The sequence below is a fragment of the Lithobates pipiens genome, unplaced genomic scaffold (assembly GCF_037356315.1).
Source record: "Lithobates pipiens isolate NorthernLeopardFrog02 unplaced genomic scaffold, aLitPip1_a1.2 Scaffold_13, whole genome shotgun sequence".
In the NCBI taxonomy this organism is placed as follows: Eukaryota; Metazoa; Chordata; class Amphibia; order Anura; family Ranidae; genus Lithobates; species Lithobates pipiens.
The window spans coordinates 58,876,235-58,896,207 of NW_027507718.1; the positions used below are offsets into that span (position 1 = coordinate 58,876,235).

The following is a 19,973-nucleotide window of genomic DNA, read 5'->3' on the forward strand; positions in this document are numbered from 1 at the left end:
TGAGCTGCGGAGTCTGCAGATAGGAGACACCTGTTTTTTCCCATCTGGTCATCTGGAGCCGGAATTTGTGACATTATACATGCTGACTGACCTCCCTTAAACAGGCGGTCGCTGATGATCTGGTAAGCCGCCATCTTATTAGTGGTGATTAAAGGTGACGGGTCCCACGTGGTCAAGTATATTATATTTATTCAATCAAGTCACACTATCTGTTGGATTTTTTTGATATTTCTATGGCCATTTATTTATGATTTATGGACTCACATATGAATTATTTTTTATTAATGTTTTATTGCACATTTACATGTTAATATTGATTTAGTTTGAATGCCACTTTATTTTGGTTTTGGATTGTCACCCTTTTTGCACATTTCACTTGTGCGATTATTTAATCATTATTTATTGAACAAGCACTGCACTTTATTTATATATATTTTTTTTTCTTTGCATTTCTCTGCCCAGTATCTGGGTATGGTGTTCAGCTGCTGTTAGTTGTTTAAGTTTAACTGAGCGTGGATATTTATTTACTTACAATGCAAATTAAATGAAAGAAGACCAAACATTTTTAAGAAAAAAAAGTTTCTGTTATAAAATGTTGCAAATAAATAATCTGTATTCATAAATTTAGGCCAACGTGTATACTGCTACATTTATTTGGGGAAAATACCCCAAAGTACTGTATCAGTACTGACATCTCATTTCTTGAGGCCCGAAAATGCCAGGACAGTACAAGGTGTTTAGTATGTCTGGGGATATGATCAGGATTTTGTTTGTTTTTTATACACTATGATTGCTTATAACTGTGACTTTTACTGTTATAAGCAACCATTTTTATGAATTAAAACTACTCATTCAGTGTTTACTATTGTGATTTGCTGTGGAGGGGGGCCGCATCTAATTAAATGGTACAGATGGGCTGTGATTGTCCCTGTCTGTACCATGTGATGTTTGTGACCAATCACAGTGCTCTTAGCAAAAGTACACAATGAAAGGCATGAATCAAAGCCTTTCATTGTGTACAAATCTGCTGTGATTGGTCACAGCAATCACATTGTACCAGCAGCAGGCTAGTACAGTGATCTGTTATCTGGTGGAGATTCTGGGAGATCCTGTCATTGGAATGATCCTGGGAAGACGTCATATGAAGTCTTATCAGAACAACATTGCTCCCACCTGGCCATAATTTTACAATAGGCTGGGCAGGAAGGGGTTAAATAACATGCCTGGGGACCCTGAAACCTACAGTATCTGTAAAGTAGCACACCTGTATAATGTATGCAATATGTTGCGGAAAATGTGACATTTACAGAAAAAAATAATTTAAATACCCAGTAAGTTACATTTTCCTGCCAGCTTGGTTTTATTTAACAACAAAACAGGTACTTTGGGGGGAGGGGGGGGGGGCTCTGGTATTTGCAAAAAAATAAGCTGGCAAGGAAGTGTAAAATTACTGATAAATGACAAAAAAAGTGGCATCCCCCACCCCCCTCCCGTCCTTTGTGAGTATTTGTTGGGTGTACCCCAGGCAAAATAAAAACAGAACAATGATGTGGGTCTCCCAAAAATCTACACCAAAACCTCATATGAGAATGAAGCCTGGCTGGCCAAGAAAGGGTGCCATGGTTATGGTCATATTTGGTAAGTAATGTCAACTTCCAATCCCTGAATCTATGTTTTTCATACAGCTGGAAGCATGGAATCCCTAGCTGACAACTTAATGGGCCAGGTGGGGATGTGTCACTGGCTGCTGCGAAGCCAGTGGCCACTGGGTCATAATATTTCCTCCCTTAGGCTGCTTTCACACTGGGGCGGGAGCAGCATCGGCGGTAAAGCGCCGCTATTTTTAGCGGCGCTTTACCGTCGTTTTAGCGGCGGTGTGCGGGCGCTAGTGGGGTGGTTTTAACCCCCGCTAGCGGCCGAAAAGGGGTTAAACCCACCCGCAAAGCGCCGCTGCAGCATTGATTTCAATGGGTAGGAGCGGTATAGGAGCGGTGAATACACCGCTCCTTCACCGCTGCAAAGATGCGGCTAGCAGGACTTTTTTCACCGTCCTGCCAGCGCATCGCTCCAGTGTGAAAGCCCTCCGGCTTTCACACTGGAGTTAAAGGGGCCGGTTTTTTTCAGGCGTTACACAGGCGCTATTTTTAGCGCTGTAATGCCTGAATACCGCCCCAGTGTGAAAGCAGCCTTATGTGCCCCTTCCCCTGACATCTCTGTCAAGATCGGTGGCACAACTTTCAGTTTACCCTCAAATTCCAGGGTGCTAGGTGAAATCTTTTTGTTGTAGGAACGCAATAGGTGGTTAACTGTCCTAGACGCTACTCACCAGCAGCTGTGGGGTCTTGCTGGGTCTTGCAGAGGAGTTTATTGAAGTTTTGAAAGGATGGGAGAACCAGACAAACTTATGTAAACCTTTCAAAAGATTTTCATTTTTTAAAACCAAGATATTTTAGGGGATTCAGCACTCCTCCTTCATCAGGGCTAAAAACTAGAGCTAAAAACTAGACGATAGAAAAAATACAAAGATTCCTTAAAATGCATTAAAGGCTCTATATATATATATATATATATATATATATATATATATATATATACATGTATAAATACCTTAATATATTATTATTGGAGCCAAAAAGGACATACATTGATCATTGAACATGTTCATTCTTATTAGGGCAACAGTGTAACAACAAAACAAAAGCAAAGAAAAGAAGTAAAAAAAAACTTAAATGTGTTCTTGTTGAAGCCTCAAGACAGCACACACAAAATAATAATAAAAATAATAATAATAAAACAACACCAATACACTGCAAATGAGAAGTATAAAACCAGTTCAAACAATCCATAAACAACATGGTATGGTATATGTGAGTGGGTCGCAGCTTAAAAAAGAAACACTGGAGCAGAGCCTGAAAAAAAGTGCAGACCATGTCCATGTGGAGTTGACAGATAAGATTAATGTGAAGAAAGTTTATATGGCAGAGACAGAGAGGAAGGACAAAAGGAAACAAAGACAGGCAACCTGGAGCTACAGATTCAGCTGGGAATTGTAGTTTGTTTAAATCCTAGCTGAATAAGGGAGGGGAGTGGGACTAAAATTGGAGATAAAATTGGGAATATTCAAAGCTGGCTCACACAGATAATGTAGACACTTGGATTGGAAAAGTACCTGACATGTGTGTGTGTGTGTGTGTGTGTGTGCCAGGCTTAAATCCTCCTTAAACAGGGAGGGGCCAAACAGGGGCAGAGTGTGGGCAGCCAGTGCAAGTGAACAGGTACTAAGCTATGCCAGGATCATTTTTAGAAAGGAAGTGATAGGTGTGAAAAGGACCATACTAGGGCTGGAATGGTTGGAGGATTAGGGGAAGGGCAAAAGAAAAAAAATATATTTAAGTAAATAAAATTAGATGAATGCATATAAACAGGGTCAATGCTATGCCAATAACACTGTGGAGATGGGAATGGTAGATATGAAGAAGACAATACTGGGGCTCAAAGGATTGAGGGTGGGGGAAAAAAAATAGGGGAATGAAATGATGTAAGCAGGGAGTATGCTATGCCATCAGCACCACAGGGAAGGAGTTTTAGATGTAAAAAAGACCATACTGGTCAAATAGAATATCAATATGGATGGGTGCTCAGTATATATGCTATAATTGTATTTATTGGTTTTCAAGAGGATAACAACAGTCACACCATTGCTTGTGTCTAACACGATGAATGATAATTCATATGTGTAAGTTTTATGTTTAATTTCCCCACAGTACAACAACTTGCTTACACATACTGTCCATATTACATTATGTTGTAATGTGTAGAGATATATTTATATTGTTAAATCCATGCAGGGGCTAAAACATCTGATAAAGATAACAGACAAAAAGGGTACAATAATCAAACATTTGCAGCAGTGAACTTTCTGGGCCTAACATATATACTTACTTGAGGGCCTTTTTATGAAGCTATAATCTTAGGTTGGCAGCCTAGACTGGTAGCTGAACATACCGGTCCAGGAGGAGGAAGGAGGATGAGAAAGAGAAGGATATACTGTAGTGGAAACTGGTAAGAGAGGGGAGCTGTAGAAAACCCAGAGGAGGAGTGGGATCAAGAAAAAAGATCAGAGGGCAAGAGTTGAGGGAACGGGTTGGAGGGCATAGGGGGTAGGTTACAGAGGAGGGATATGTAGGGATGTATTCCTCTCAGGCTCAGGTCCAGGAACTGAAAAGGTACAGTAGGCAAGAAATACAGTAGGCAAGAAATATCTTAGGCTGGAAGAGATTAAAGATGGAAAAGCATAAGTAACCCATGTATTGAGATGTGTAGATTGTGAATCATTCAAAATAATGGAAAACTTGTTGTTGCCATCATATTCATGCAGTCCTTGACTTCTTGAAAAAGGACTGTGGGATTCTTTAATGCTTTGACTATCATTTGTTTAATAGCCAGAATCAAATATGTAGCTAATTTCAGTTGTTATGTAAAGGTGATCCATATATCTTTATAATGACATGTATTTTTTTCACTCCAGGAACTACCTATATATTTAAAGAAAGAGCTGTAAAAGAGCAGTGCAGTTATACTAAGTTTTTTGCAATCTGATACTAAGCTAATCATCTGTGTACATTGGGCTATTTGGCCCCCTTCCAGTTCTCTTGCAACCATTGCTAATATGTGCTCAGGGGGATGTAGGAATGTTTGCCAATTGCCAGTTTTGGCATTCATATATGCAAGTTCTATATGAGAAGTACCTTTAATATGTCGTTCCCATTTGCAACACTGATGATAATCCATTGTTTGAAGTGAAAGCAACGTTTCTGGATCCAAGCAGAAACTGTAAAGTTCAAAGCACACCTAAACTCATTATAATTTGCATGTTTTTTACATTTCAGTTTGTCAAGTGATGTACCATAAAGCAAAACAAAAACTATGATATTTTAATACAAGTAGCAGAGACATTATTCAGTTTGAGTCAGTAATTCTGCAAAATGTTAATTGTGTTAATTACATCTCAGTGAATAGGGACCTATCAAACCAGATTCATAATTACACAAAAAAGTATTAGATTGATCATTATAATTTGTTTCCATGTTCGTGTGCCCTTGTATCTCCAAGTTTTACATGCTGAGTACATTTTATATAACAAAGACATTTTTTCACTAAGTTAAACATCAATTTTTGATGTTGTTTTCAGAAGTATTTTGAAGTTTCTTTTCTGGTACATGCTGTTACCCTTAATGAAAAGAGGAAACTGTTGTTTCTTTGGTGTCCAGATGATGACATGTGGCAGTATGGTTGCGTGCTTGCTTCAGGGACATGTCACTTCTGTCTTGTCAGTCTGAGAGGCATCATTGCTGGCCAGCCTTCATAACAAATCATAACAGTCAGGTACAGCCAACAGCAAAATGTTGGCGATTCCAAAATTTTCGAAAGCTGTCATATTTGTCCTTAAAATAGATAAACATTTTCCCTATGAAAGTTCAATAATAATCTAGGTACTTAGACAGCATAGGTTATTGTTTCCTTACATATAAGTTTGTTTCTAAACTCAAATAATAATTCATTTTCACTAAGTGTCTACATATCTAGCCATCACTACAAAGGGCTTTCCTATACTCTAAAAAGAATGAACAGAGATTTCAGCAAAGTTCATATATTTTTCTTTTAGGAAAAACCCTACATAACTTAACACATATCAGTAAATCCCTTAGAAGAAGTGATTGTGTAGAGAGCCATCACTGTTTGCATAAAGTGTGCAGGGATTGGTGTTCAGCAACATATGTGGACATGGAGGGGTCTTTTGGGGGACTGAACTACACCAATGTTTTTTTCACCTGTCTTCAAATTGTCATGTTTTCTCACCCCTTTTACAAAAATTATGCAGACATGTGTTTGAAACCTTAAAGAGTTACTTTAATTGTTTTTTTAAGTCAGCAAGTACTGTAGCTGTTGACATTTAAGAAATAGACAATTATCAGCCTGTGGAGCTCAGCACTGTCTTCATAAGAGCTACTTCTTCACTGGGCTACCACCATTTGGTAATACACCCTGGCCATAGAAGGGTAAAATCTCAGCCACTTCAGTAGGGACACTGACTGTGTTAACGAGGGAATCCAGCAATTTTCTTTCTTGCAACACGTGTCTGCAGGAAAGAAATTTGCACTGTCTATGGCTGGCTTTATTGAAGTCTCACCTGGTTCCCTACTGTTTATGTGTGACACATGGCATGAGACATGGCATGAGATATGTGAGAATGGTCCTGCAGCCTCCAGGAATGTGTGACATGTCCCAGAAAGGTTGTGGTGGGGAGAAGAACCTGGATTAGGCTGACATATTTCTTACCTAGGATAAAAATGCAGAAGTGGGAGTGGGCACCAGTCACAAAAAGGTACCAGCTCTCAGAAAGAGAGGAAGAAGTATTTGGTATCTATTTACTCAGTGTAACATCACATTATAACAAAAAAATTGGGCTAACTTTAATGTTTCGTTTTCTTAAAATTCATGAAATTGTTGCATTTAACCACTTAAGGACCAGGCCTCTTTTTCAGATTTGGTGTTTACATGTTTAAAACAGTTTTTTTGCTAGACAATTACTTAGAACCCCCAAACATTTTATATTGTTTTTTTCTAACACCCTAGAGAATAAAATGGCGGTCATTGAAATACTTTTTTTCACACCGTATTTGCGCAGCGGTCTTACAAGCGCACTTTTTTTGGAAAAAAATCACTTTTTTGAATAAAAAAAGAAGATAACAGTAAAATTAGCCCAATTTTTTTTATATTGTGAAAGATAATGGTACGCTGAGTAAATTTATACCCAACATGTCACACTTCAAAATTGCGCCCACTCGTGGAATGGCGTCAAACTTTTAGCCTCAAAAATCTCCATAAGCGACATTTAAAAAATTCTACAGGTTGCATTTTTTGTGTTACAGACTAGATCTAGGGCTAGAATTATTGATCTCGCTCTACCGATCGCGGTGATACCTCACATGTGTGGTTTGACCACCATTTTCATATGCAGGCGCCACTCACGTATGTGCTCGCTTCTGTGCGCAAGCTCGTCGTGACGGGGTGTTTTTAAAAATCTTTTTTTTTTTCTTATTTATTTTAATTGATTTTATTTATTTTTACACTGTTTAAAAAAAAAAATGGATCACTTTTATTCCTATTACAAGGAATGTAAACATCCCTTGTAATAGAAAAAAGCATGACAGGTCCTCTTAAATATGAGATCTGGGGTCAAAAAGTCCTCAGATCTCATATTTGGACTAAAATGCAAAAAAAAAAAAATTACATTTAAAAAAATTACATATAAAATGACATATAAAAAAAAAGTCACTTCCGCCCTCCTATGGTATAGAGACGATTGGGGGCAATCTTAGCCTCGCTCGTCTCCATACCCAGCTAGGAAAAGGACCCGATCGCCTTCGGTAGCCGGAGCCGTCGGTAGCGGCGGAAGGTGCGGGAGGCTGACAGCGGTGAATCCGCCCCAGAGACCACTGTTATCGTACAGACGACCAGCGCCTGAAGAGATGGATATATCGGTTGTGGCAGCAGCTGCTGCCGTTCCCGAGATATCACTCTTCAAAAATAGGACGTACATCGGCGTGCGCTGGTCGTTAAGTGATTAAAAGGCCACTGCACAAATACAGTGTGACATAAAATATTACAATAATTGCCATTTTATTCTCTAGATTCTATGCTAAAAAAATATACATAATGTTTGGGGGTTCTAAGTAATTTTCTAGCAAAAAAATACAGATTTTAACTTGTAAACACCAAATGTCAGAAATAGGACATTTGGCACTGACAAATTTTCAGAGACCGATCTGCTGACAGCCTTAAAGTGGAATTAAACCCTCCTATCATTAAGGCTGCATTCACACCTGAGCGTAGCGTTTTCAAGCGTTTTTTGCGGTGTTTTTTACCGCGATTCGCGGCGTTTATTACCGCGTTTTTTACCGCGATTTGCTGTGATTTTGTGTAGGGCAAAAGGTCACCAATGTTAAAAGAAGAAAAACGCCCAAATCTGCTCAATTCGAGCGACAAAAAAGGGTCCGGAACTTGTCTGAGCTTCAGGCGTTCGGCTTCAGGCGACATGTAGTGGAGATGTGAACCATCTCCATTGAGAATAATATAATTTTTCCCCTCTAGCGTTTTGTAGCTTCAGGCTTCAAGCTGAGGACGCTGCTTCTGTTTGATCAGAAACTACCATGGTGCTGCACGTGTGATCAGTTATGACACCAGCCATTTGACAGTTTGACAGTTTGGTTGAGGAAACAAGCAAATGTGACAGAAATCCCAGCATTCCAGAAATGTAACTTTTTTGAAACTGTTAAATCAATAGGTTTTGTTCCACTTTATGATTTACTGCTTTTCAATGGCTCTGGGCTTCAGCAAAATGGCAGCCTCCAGCAAGAAGAAACCGGAACAATGCTGGAGGCAATTTACAGTACACACTAATTTTGGTAGCATAATTATTAATGTGGAATGTATGTTCCTTGCTAAAGAACTTTATTTTTTATCAAATTGTTATGGGTAAAGTTCCACTTTAGTAACATCATAGCTGGGTTAGGCCTTAATATGTAACCTGTAAGGGATGGAATTAATCTATAAATCAAATTGCAATAGCTCTTAATATGTAGACAAGTCCATAAGATGTGAAATAGTGTTCCCTCTGCGAGCAGCCTCTCCAGCATAAGTTATTTGTGGAAGGGAAGAATTTAGCGAGGCAGGTGGGGGTCAAATACCATCTGTAATGATTTTTTTTGTGTGATGCATCTGGTATAATTATAATGATATTGTATTGCTTGCAACCATTGTTTATCCATGAAGTTTATTTGTAAGTCTGTTTCCCATTGAACCTTTGGAGAAGTCTTAAATGTTACATTAGCGCTGAGAAGTGTATAGAGTATTAAAATCCCTTTTGAGGAAGAATTAACTGATGTCCAGTAGGACCACACTGTGGTTAACCTATTCCTTTGAAAATAAAAGTTAGTTGAGCATTAGAGAGGTAGTCTAGGGTATGGATCCAGAGACTTTGCACTAATTGCTGGAAGAACTTGAGTTTGCCACCTGTCATTAGGTCTGCAATAGAGGTATCAATTTTGAGGCCCCTGTGTTTGATAAAAAATAAAAATAAAAAATAGGAATCAAAAATCTAAGAATTTCAGGTATTTGGGGACAAGTTACTGCTAACTTTGTGTCATAAGAGCGCAGTTTGCCTAGGCCCGTAAGGTTGCCGGAATCATGGGATGTTGTACTTTACATTCCTTGGATAAGAATAAATGTGCTAGTGATAAAGAGCAAAGACTCCCTTGTGGAACAAAGGATTGTTCTAAAGAGCTTAGAAGGAGATGGACATAGCCAGTATCTCAGTTGATCTAAAAGTACTGCCTCATGGTAATTCTTCATGTCTGGAAGCTCCATACTTGCTTATGTTTAGCTAAAGTGGAGTATAAGCATCTAGCTTTTTTCCCTTGACAGATGTAAAGGGTAATTATTTTTTAATGCTGTAAAGAATGAGACTGGCACTATAATGGGGAGCACTCTGAACAAATATGGGATTTTGGGTGGTATAAGCATCTTAAACAATGCCAGTCTACCAGACCATAATGAAAAGTAGTGAAATAATCTGTCCAATTCTAATTTTGTGGATTAAAATAATAATTTATAATTAAAATGGAACAAATTGGATACATTAGCTGTGAGTTAGAAAAAATTGTTTTTTTGTGCGTTGCGCTGCTGGATTATATATGTCCTGGATGGGGGGAGTGAGGAAGGAAAAAAGAGGGGGTTTTTTATGGGGGAGGGGAAAAAGGATTGGGGGAAAAAAACCGCTGAAGTTGATAAATTGGTGTGGCGGATTTAGGGATGTCAAGTCTGCTTATCACAGAGTTTTGCAATCCTTGCTGTGTATGTCAGTAAATGCAGCAGAAGTAATGGATAGCTGGCAGGATCACAAATTATAGTCCACAGTTACTGGTTGTGGAAAATAGTCATAGAAAGGGGATGATTTCTTTAGCACAGGCAGGTAGGCAGCATGTTCAAGGATAGAAGGTACCTTGTAAAAGACATATAAACAGAAGAAAAAACAGCGCCAATCTAAGTGCAGTATTGTTGAATCAAAGACATTTAATTTGTGAAGTTATGCACTCACACTCTACCAGAAGGTTTCAGGCACATCATGTATCTAGAGGGCATCGCAGGGCTCTCGAGGAGAAGCGGTAACTCGTTCGGCTGTATCTCTCGTCCGGTGGCGCCGGTGGTTCCCAGCGTCGCACGGCTTGGTGTAACAGCGTCAGGGAGGTCCGTTCGTTGTTATGTTGAGGGGCGCACTGCGATGACGTTTCGTTGTGGTTTACGTTGCACGCGTTCGGAGCATGCGTGCTCCTTCATCAGGCAGATGCCTGATGAAGGAGCACGCATGCTCCGAACGCGTGCAACGTAAACCACAACGAAACGTCATCGCAGTGCGCCCCTCAACATAACAACGAACGGACCTCCCTGACGCTGTTACACCAAGCCGTGCGACGCTGGGAACCACCGGCGCCACCGGACGAGAGATACAGCCGAACGAGTTACCGCTTCTCCTCGAGAGCCCTGCGATGCCCTCTAGATACATGATGTGCCTGAAACCTTCTGGTAGAGTGTGAGTGCATAACTTCACAAATTAAATGTCTTTGATTCAACAATACTGCACTTAGATTGGCGCTGTTTTTTCTTCTGTTTATTAGCTGTGAGTTGGATACCTAGGTATGTCATAGCAGAGGGAGATCACGTAAATGCAAATTGTTTCTGTAACATAGCAGCTGATAGTGTGTCAAGCACTACATTGATCAAATTAGACTTAGACTCATTGACTTTATAGTAGGACACCACATTAAATAATTACAGGATTGAGTAGACTTAAGGCAGGGAATGAGCCGGCTCTGTAAGCATCAAAATAACATAGTCTGCAAACAATGTAATTTTATGTTCCTGGTCATGGACCAATATGCCTCGAACAGAATTCTGGGATCGGATTTTTTGTGCTGTTGCAGGATATACTGATATAGGTCAGGGTAAAATGCCAGATGTGTGTGTTATTGTGGAATCATATTCAAATTTATAGTGGCTCTGAGAAATGTATCCTTGATATGGTAGAAGCAAATGTGTACTACCATATCTCTTTGAGGCAGGTGTTCTCGTTTAAGCAATCTGTGGATATAGTCTATGATTAATTCAGTAGGGGATGAGTCCAGAAGAATGGTAGCTTAGTAAAATATTCTTTCAAATCAGTTGAGTGCACAGTTTCTGTGATACCACTAATTTTAACATTATTTTGCCTGGGATAATCTTCCAGATTCACAATTTTTGCCATTAGCCATTCTATATATTCATCTCTCTCATTGTGGGCATCAACCAGTTCATTGAATGTGGTGGCAAATTCACATATGGGGTTTTCAATGCAGCTAGCCTTAGTACCTATCTCACGCATTTCCTCTGTAAATTGATGGATCAAAGAAGCAATATATGCTTGAATTGAGTTGTGTACGGATACTAGCATATCTTTCAACATGGTGTCCTTGACAAAATGGCTGTGGAGAAATGTGTGTCATTGGAAGCTCTAGTATGTGCAGCTGGGCTCACCTCAGTTTGTGCAGGCTCTGCAGGTGTCATTCTCAGTTTAGACTTGGCTGGACTTGTAGATGGAGAGGAGACTTGTTGAGTATAGGTCCCCTGTGGAGAGTGGTAAGCTGAGATGGTGAAGTTTTTCCCCTCCATTATCTGCTGTGAGGCATGCTGCTGTCGAGTTAGTGCCATCTTGGCTAAAGGGATGGTGATTCTTCTGGGCTTCCCCCACTCCTTGCACTTCATGGACATTGCCCTGGGATGTAGGTTGCTGGCTGGAGCAGGATTGGCTGTTTTGGGCGACTGCTGCTCCTGCCGTAAGCCGTGGTATCTCCCCGCTGTGCAGAGCCAAGTTAGTGAGCAGCTTGGCTGCCAACCAAACCCCATGAAAATATATTTTCTATTGGTATATGTTCCTCAGAACAGTACTAAGCTCCTCATGCACTTTATTTAACAACCTCTTCCCTACTGGCCTTGAAATAGCCCAAACTGATTTTCAAAATTTGCCCCCAATTAACTTCCATGGAATTAGGATTAAAGTTTGCAATTTACAATGGGTTTGACGAACTATGAATTGAGCCCAGTCACTTTCACTCATCACTAATCAGGACTGAAAAATACAATTCTAATGCAAATATTATATATTGTTCTAGTCAGAAAGTTGAGTTCTCAGCTCATTTTACCTTTTTCTCTATCTATGTTTCTCCTTTGTAGTAAAACATGTGTTGTTTACAGAGGTCAGTAGTTCATTATGATATTTACACACAAGTGAATGAATTAGAGTAATAATTCATACCTTTTTGGATGGCTGCATCTGGGGTTTCTATCACATTGTGCTCTTTCTTAAAAATACCAAAAGTGCTCTGCTCTTTGTCATGTATTAGATACTTAGAATACAAAGAATGGGTATACAGTATATAGGAAAAAAATAAAAGGTTTGAAAAGAAGAACAAATTTGAGAAAAAACAATATACGGTAGTTACCTTTTAAAAGCCAATCCAAGGCTTCATCCTTCTGGTGTCTAAACTTGGGTTTTGTGCTGCATCCCCATTGTTCTAATTCCCAATGCCACCCCCAAGATGTTGCTACCAATTACCAACCATACCCAATATTGTGAATAATAGCACACTCTATGCTACAATTTTAACAGAAAAGGCAATCAGATGAATAATCAGACAAGAAGTAAAGCTGGCCATACACCAGTAGAACGTTGTTTGAATGTTGGCCAGAAAATTATAAAACAGTGTTCACCCAGAGCAATCACTGAGTTAACTAATTGTTTAAAGCCTTTAAATGTCATCCAGACCAGTTATTTGAATAGAATCCCATGGTGCTTGGCACTCTCACAACATAACTGTTCTCCTCCATGCTCCTCTTGAATGTAGTATAATATATTATAATATTACATACATTTCATATTTAATAGCGTGGCAAGCCTGAGTGTCTTGCCACAACAGTACATACAAAACATAAAAACCCATCCTAATACATCTCATGATTCGTTAATCTTTGCAGCATCAACCCAGATAGGAAAATATCAGTTTTGGGTTCACCAGTTCTTTAAATGCTTTTCGTTTTTTTGCCTTTCCATACATATCACAGTACGGTAGATGTCAAACAATTCCTAAAATGGAATGATCAGGAAAACTTATGAGGCAGCTCTAAAGAAAATAATAATTGCAATCATCTGTAATGATCCCCACAGGTATTACTTTCCATTGTTGTTTTTCTTTTTCAAACCACCAAATGCCTGAGAAATTTCTAATGAAGTATGCAGTTAGAATAAAAAGCAATTTACAGGAACATATTTTTCTTTTTGCTTATTTATGGAATTATTTAAGATGTGGCTGCATTAAATATACTAGAAAGCAGGACTACTTTCAAGGTTTGAAGGCTTATTGCACCGCTTTCTATTTCAGTACCACTTTTAAAGATATATTCAAGTTGGAAGGATTTCATTTTTTTTGGAACAGACTGAGTTACGGTAGACTTAAAGCATCCTCACTGATGCTCACAAATTATTTTCATATATTCATCTTGTGTTATCCATATACAACAACAGAGAATCTGCAGGTTGACAAAGAGGCAAAAAACAAAGTAGGTCTTTGTAATAGCCTCTTAAAGTCCAGCCTTGGGAATTATAAAAACACTACCCCACTACCCTTGCTGAGAGCCTCCCTCCCCACACTGAAATGGTTAAATGCTCATTAACTCTAGAGGATGAGGAAAATAATGTAATACTTGCCTTACTCCTCACCCAGTATGCCCTGGAACGTTCATTTTCTCTGGGTTGTGCACAGTTCCTCGTTGTCCTCACATACAATGCAGGGCTATTGGTACTGCAGTTTACTTGATGATATCATTGTTTGGCTGTCATCTGGAGGGTCTTACAGAAGAAGCTTTGGGGGACCAGTCACACATTTGGCAATATGTCTACCAGAGTAATAGGTAAGGTGTTATACATAGTTTCTCATCCCCTAGAGTAAATAAGCATTTAAGCCTTGGAGTGCAGGAGGGGGGCACTGCAAGTGTAGTATCATGTACCTGGTGACGACTGGAATGTTGTGGAGGCCTCTTTTACACCTCCTACCCAACACTCCTGAAGGTGGAGACAGAGACTGTGAGGGCAGAGAGTGGCACAAGTACCGGAGTAACTGATTGGTGAAGTCTGCTCTTAAATGGATGAAGCTGGGGGTCGCAGTCCTAAGAACAGGATACTGAAGCTGCTTGGCACCAGAGCAGGAGATGGTAGCAGAGCCAGTATGCAGGCAGTGTCAGCCAGGTAACAAGGACTGAGTCAACAGGCAGAGTAAGTCCAGGAAGCAGGCCAAGGTTGGTAACAACTGGGCAGTGCAGTACAGAATCAGCAAGCTTGATATTAGGAGCCTTTATATAAGCAAATTGGGGGACTGTTGAAATGTTGGTTTTGAGAAGGGCGTCACGTTGTAGTATGAACCAGTGTCTTTTGAATACACTCTCCAACCTCCAGTGTTTGGCTTGGTATTCTGTGATAAATCTTTTCTTGTATTTTGTGATTTTGGTTCAGAAATTTCATAAACATTGCAAAACATATTGACCTGATCAATAAGGTCTGGAGGATAACTTTCAACGGCAAATTTTAGTTTCAAGGGGACACTATGGGGGTTATGTACAAAAGGCAAATCCACTTTGCACTACAAATGCACTGCAAGTGCACTTTGAAGTGCAGTCGCTGTAAATTTGAAGGGTAGATCTGAAATGAGGGGAAGCTCTGCTGATTTTATTATCCAATCATGTGCAAGCTAAAATGCTGTTTTTTTTTATTTTCCTTGCATGTCATCCTCGGATTTAACCCACATGTGTTATAATCCTCTATTCTGGTACACAACAGAATTGACTCTTCGAAACATTTTTTACCCATCTCGGCATATGATAGCTGGAGAAATGCAAGAAAGAATTCCTAGCTGTGGGCTTTGTATAATTTTTGGCTGTAAAGGTGGGATCTAGGTGGCTGAGTTTTAAATCCAAAAATCAGAGGAAAGTGGTGTTTGTTTCTGAGGTAAAAGAAAGACCAAAATCACTGGAATTATCAATATGAAACAAATTCCTGTATGGTGTGGGTGGGGCCATGCCACATGATAATTATATTGTCTATGTATCGCCCCTAGAAGACCGGGTGTGCCACTAATGGGTTGTGATCCTGGACACACCTGGTCTTCCATAGGCCCATAGTTAAATTGACGTAGCTAGAGGCAAAATTTGCCCCTATCACAGTGTCAGTTTTTTTTTTTTTAAGATAGTATTCATCCTCAAATTTAAAGTAGTGGTGTTCCAGACAAAATCTGGTAGCAGCCAGGATAAATTGGGACTGTCTGGAGTTGATTTTGGAGTCAGTGGATAGAAAATGCAGAACTGCTTGGAGACCTAAATTGTGAGGAATGGATGTATATAGTGAACATACATATAAAGAAACCCATTGATAGATGGGTTTTCAGGTGTATGAACTCAACAACTCCAACAGATGTGTGTCATCTTGAATGAACAAAGGGAGGGCTTGAGCTAAGGGTTGGAGAAAATAATCGATATATAGAGAATAGCTGGTGGTGATGCTTTCCATTGATGCCACTATAGGGCATCCTGGGGGATTATCAAGGTTTTTATGCACCCTAGGAAGATGATAAAAATAAAGTACATTGTATAACTCTCTATGGAAAAAGGAAGCTTCAGATTTGGAAAGTATTCTATCTGATAGCGCTGTGGCAATCAACCTTCTTTATTCATTTGTAAATTCATTCTGGGAGAGGGTCTATTCTCAGTTTGGTATACTTTTTTATCAGAAAGGAGGCAATAGGATTCATTCAATATGTGACTCTATCCTGAATCACTATATACCTACCCTTATTGGCCATTCTAATGACTATTTGTTTGTTTTTACTTAATGTGTTCAAGGCTAAATGTTCTAAGGGATTAAGATTGAATCGACTATATGTAGGTTGTGAGATTGATTGTTTACATATATTCAGTAATTCTGAATATACTACCTGGTAAAAAGATTCTATATGGGGTCCTTGATATGTGTGGGATTGAAGACTGACTTGGGCTTAAGTGTCAAGGCTGGGCTCGGCCCTTCCTTCTCTGAGCTGACCGTTCAGCTGTTGGCTAATTGCCAGCTCCCTTCTCTCTTCACAGTTATTCAGCTGTTGATCATATCCTGCTTGTCAGTCCTGCATACTTAAGCTGCCCAGTCCAGAGGAGCTCTGCCTTCCCCTTGGTCAACATCACAAGAAACGTCTACTGTGTTCCTGTTTAAAGACTGGCTTTGCTGACATCCCTTCTTGCTCCAGATCCTGCTTTCTGTTCCACTACATTGATCCCTGACTTCTGGCTTGGCTGACTATCCGTTACGGTTACTGAACGTTGGCTATGTTTTGACTATATTTGTTCTTTTACTTTTATGGTTAAACAAGTGTGATTTAACTGTACTTCTATCTCGGTCTGTGTTCATGGTTTCTGACATTTAGAGATGTCATGATTTGCTTTCCCTATTCTCTTCATCTCTCAGCTGTTTGCTATATTGACAGGTCTGTCAGACTATCATATCTCCTTTTCAGTCTTTCTTCCTTTTATAAGACTGATGGGTGTGTAAGCCAATTAGGTCTAAATAAGAATCATTTACTTTAAAATGCATTACCTCTCTATACATGTCAGCACATAAAGTACTTCCTTCCTGAGACATCATTCAGTCAAGCGCCATCTTGCTGTTCATGCTGGTTATGGCGGTGATCGACTGCCTTCCTGGTTCCATCATAACACAGCCTGTACTCGAGCGAGGCTGCCACGCTAAACAGGACGGCTTGGAGAGGATCACTAATGACTACCATTCCGTATGCCTTTAGTATTAATCCACTCTGTAAATTGCCATTTATTTTTAATCCATTAAAATCACAATTTTAATACTGCATTTAGTCTGGCACCCCTCTGTTCCTGCTTTAATCTCCAGAGATAGCCAAGGTGTTTTCTTATATTATAGTTAGCTGTATAAAGTTAGACAGAAAGAGGAAGGTGACGGCGGGAGAGAGGATGGCTCTGTAGTACAGGAGTACCTTCAGGGACTAGACCTCCCAATGGTGCCTAAAGATGAAGTAGAACACATTAGATGGCCTGATCTCACTGGAAGTAGTAAAAGGTCTATAAAAAATATGGCTCCATTGAACTAAATAGTGAGCTTTCTGTAAATGCTTTTTATTTATCTCTAAATAAAAGAAACCTGTTTGGAAAAAAAAAAATATGGCTCCAGGGAAGAGTTCAGGCCCTGACGAGTCCCCGATACTGTACTACAGAAGGTTCCAAAAATTATTAGTCCCCAAACTATGTTACTATTTTTTTTTTTTATGAATTGACTTTATATACGGAATGCCGCAAAAAATGATAATACAATGTGTACATGGGTAAATTATTATTTATGTGATAAAAGCTGCAGGTTCAGAGAACATTTATTTGCTGTGCTTCTTAGAAGGTTGTCTGAATTACACATCTAGCAGGGAAAATGTACTAAACCAAGATCTATTCTGCATAACTGCCATTTATCTTACACTGTAAGATAAAGAATTCCCCATCCTTCAGCACATGTTCCTGACTGGCTCTGAACAGACAAGTGCCATGTGCTCTTGCCATGGCATTTCATAAGCAATGCAATTTTTATAGCTGATGTCCTTGTTGTATCTGAGCCGGTAACAATGGACTATAATTCACGTTTTTTTATGAATGTTTTAGTCTTAATATTTTTTTTTCAAATGGCAGCCTAATACATTTACTGCATTTTCCTCTAGCTATACCCAAATACCACCAAACTGCTCTTGCATTGATATTAAGGGCTTGCATACATGTAAACTGCATTATTTGCAGCAATTTATGATCACTTCACCGCAGTGATGTCTTGTATAAAGATCTATTGCCTTGACATAGTCATGTTATTTACCTGTCTCCGTAAGGGCCTATTCACATCATGTGCAAGTTGAGATCTATTGCCACCCATCAAACAGAAAGGCAATGCATTAAAATACGTTAAAGAAAGAAACATATAAGTATTTTGGCTTCAGCTGTAAACCAAAAAAAATAACAACAAAAAAATACATCAACAGATTGTGTTAAAAAAACATATGTCACGCAATTCAATCCAAATGCAATTGGTGCATAAACGCGCGCTAAACACATGTGGTGGGAATCCAGCTTTAAGCACTAAAACAAAATACAGGAGAGATCAAAAAATTCATGCACATAACCTTTAGTTACAAATGCTTATTGATTGGGATCTTACATGTAGAGTTCACAGAGTACAACTAGATCGCAATCGGAGGACTATATGTCAGCTTGTATTCCTTCCAGTAAAGGCTCCACTGGGGATTAACAAAGTGCTATACATCTCACTTGATTTCTTGGTAAGAGATTGGTTGCTGTAGCATAATCCATTTCTCTGAACCAGTATGAGAGGGTTGAGAGCTGACAATGGAATGTTAACTGACAATCTCCCTCCATCTTCTAGAACTGTACATAGAAAAGGCTAAAGCAAAAAACAACAGACGTCTTGACAAGATATTGACTCCATGTCATCATCAACAGTGACAGCTCAACTTTTTCCATGTTTGTGAGCTCAACATGGATGCCTAACTGCAAATTTCACCTCCTCACAGACCTGATTAAGAAGCATTTTTTTTTTTAAGTTTTAATATAAAGCTTTATACTCTTGGCAGCTAATAAACTAAATTGAAACAAAAACATAGGCACTGACGATGCCATGACAACTCCTTAAAACACTTTTTCTGATGATGGCTGGTAGAAAGCTGGAGACATGTTCATGGATTCAAGTCTCGTATCTGTTTAATCAAGTCGTTCTTTCCTTCTGGAAGCTGCTCAGGAACTCAATTAGCTTTGTCTGTTTTTTCAGCAGGATAGCCACAATTGGCTGTGTTTTGTTTGGATTTGCTACAAACACCTTAAAGACATGGAAAGCTTCAAACTGAATGTTGGGGCTCTTATCTCGAAGAAGGTTCATCATGAGCTTCAGATTTTCTGGTTTGCTGATGTACTTTGTCATGATGGATAAGTTGTGTCGATCCAAGATCAGCTCACCCAGTAGCTTCAATGACTGTCTTTTTGTCACATAGTTCTCGGAGTGTAGAAGCTTTTCATAGTCATTAAATATTCTATCGTAATTCTGTTCTAGAAATTCAGCTACCATCAACTTGTGCCTTGTAAGCAAATCCTTAAATGTAGCAAAGGCATCGGAAGCTATGTTGAATGTTGACATTTCCACATATTTAAAGAAGTCTTCAAACTGCTCAAAGTAAAGGACAGTTTTGGCAAACGTCTCATGACGGACACATTCTCGTAGCATTATCATGCAATGCCACTTGAGGAGACTCATACCCTTTAAGTAGTATAAAGAGTATATGTTGGTGGGAACTGATATATTCCACAGTTGGGCAACGAGAGCCAATCTGTCTTCTCAAGATATTGTTGAAAATCTGGGACACATCCTTCTTACCCTCAAAGTCTATTTTCACAACTTCTGCAGGATTCTTGTGTGATTTACTGTGATTTACTGAATAATGGCCCTTTTTTCATCTTGTTGGAACGTTAATGTAAAGAAATACTACCGGTGACCACCGCCGCCGCCGCCCTCCCACTATGTTACTATTTTAATGTGCTAGGAAAGGGGGTGAATTTACAGGAAGAGTAATTGATGGCCTACATAACCCTTATTTTGAAGGATGGAAATAGACCAATAGACCAATATCACTCTTAAATACAGATATAAAGAGACACCTAGGCAAGGGGAATAAGATGATACAATGGATAAAGCATCACTGCATTCTATCACC

General features: G+C 39.3%; 1 protein-coding gene and 1 pseudogene across 4 annotated transcripts in view; one reads left to right on the forward strand and one right to left on the reverse strand.

The window, feature by feature from the left end:
• Positions 1–19,973, forward strand: part of LINGO2 (leucine rich repeat and Ig domain containing 2) — a 2,286,714-nt gene that overhangs the window by 683,532 nt on the left and 1,583,209 nt on the right. The gene's annotated exons all lie outside the window — the stretch shown is intronic.
• The window catches only part of LOC143975848 (calcium-binding protein 39-like pseudogene), a 78,761-nt pseudogene continuing 77,761 nt past the window's right edge, over positions 18,974–19,973 (reverse strand).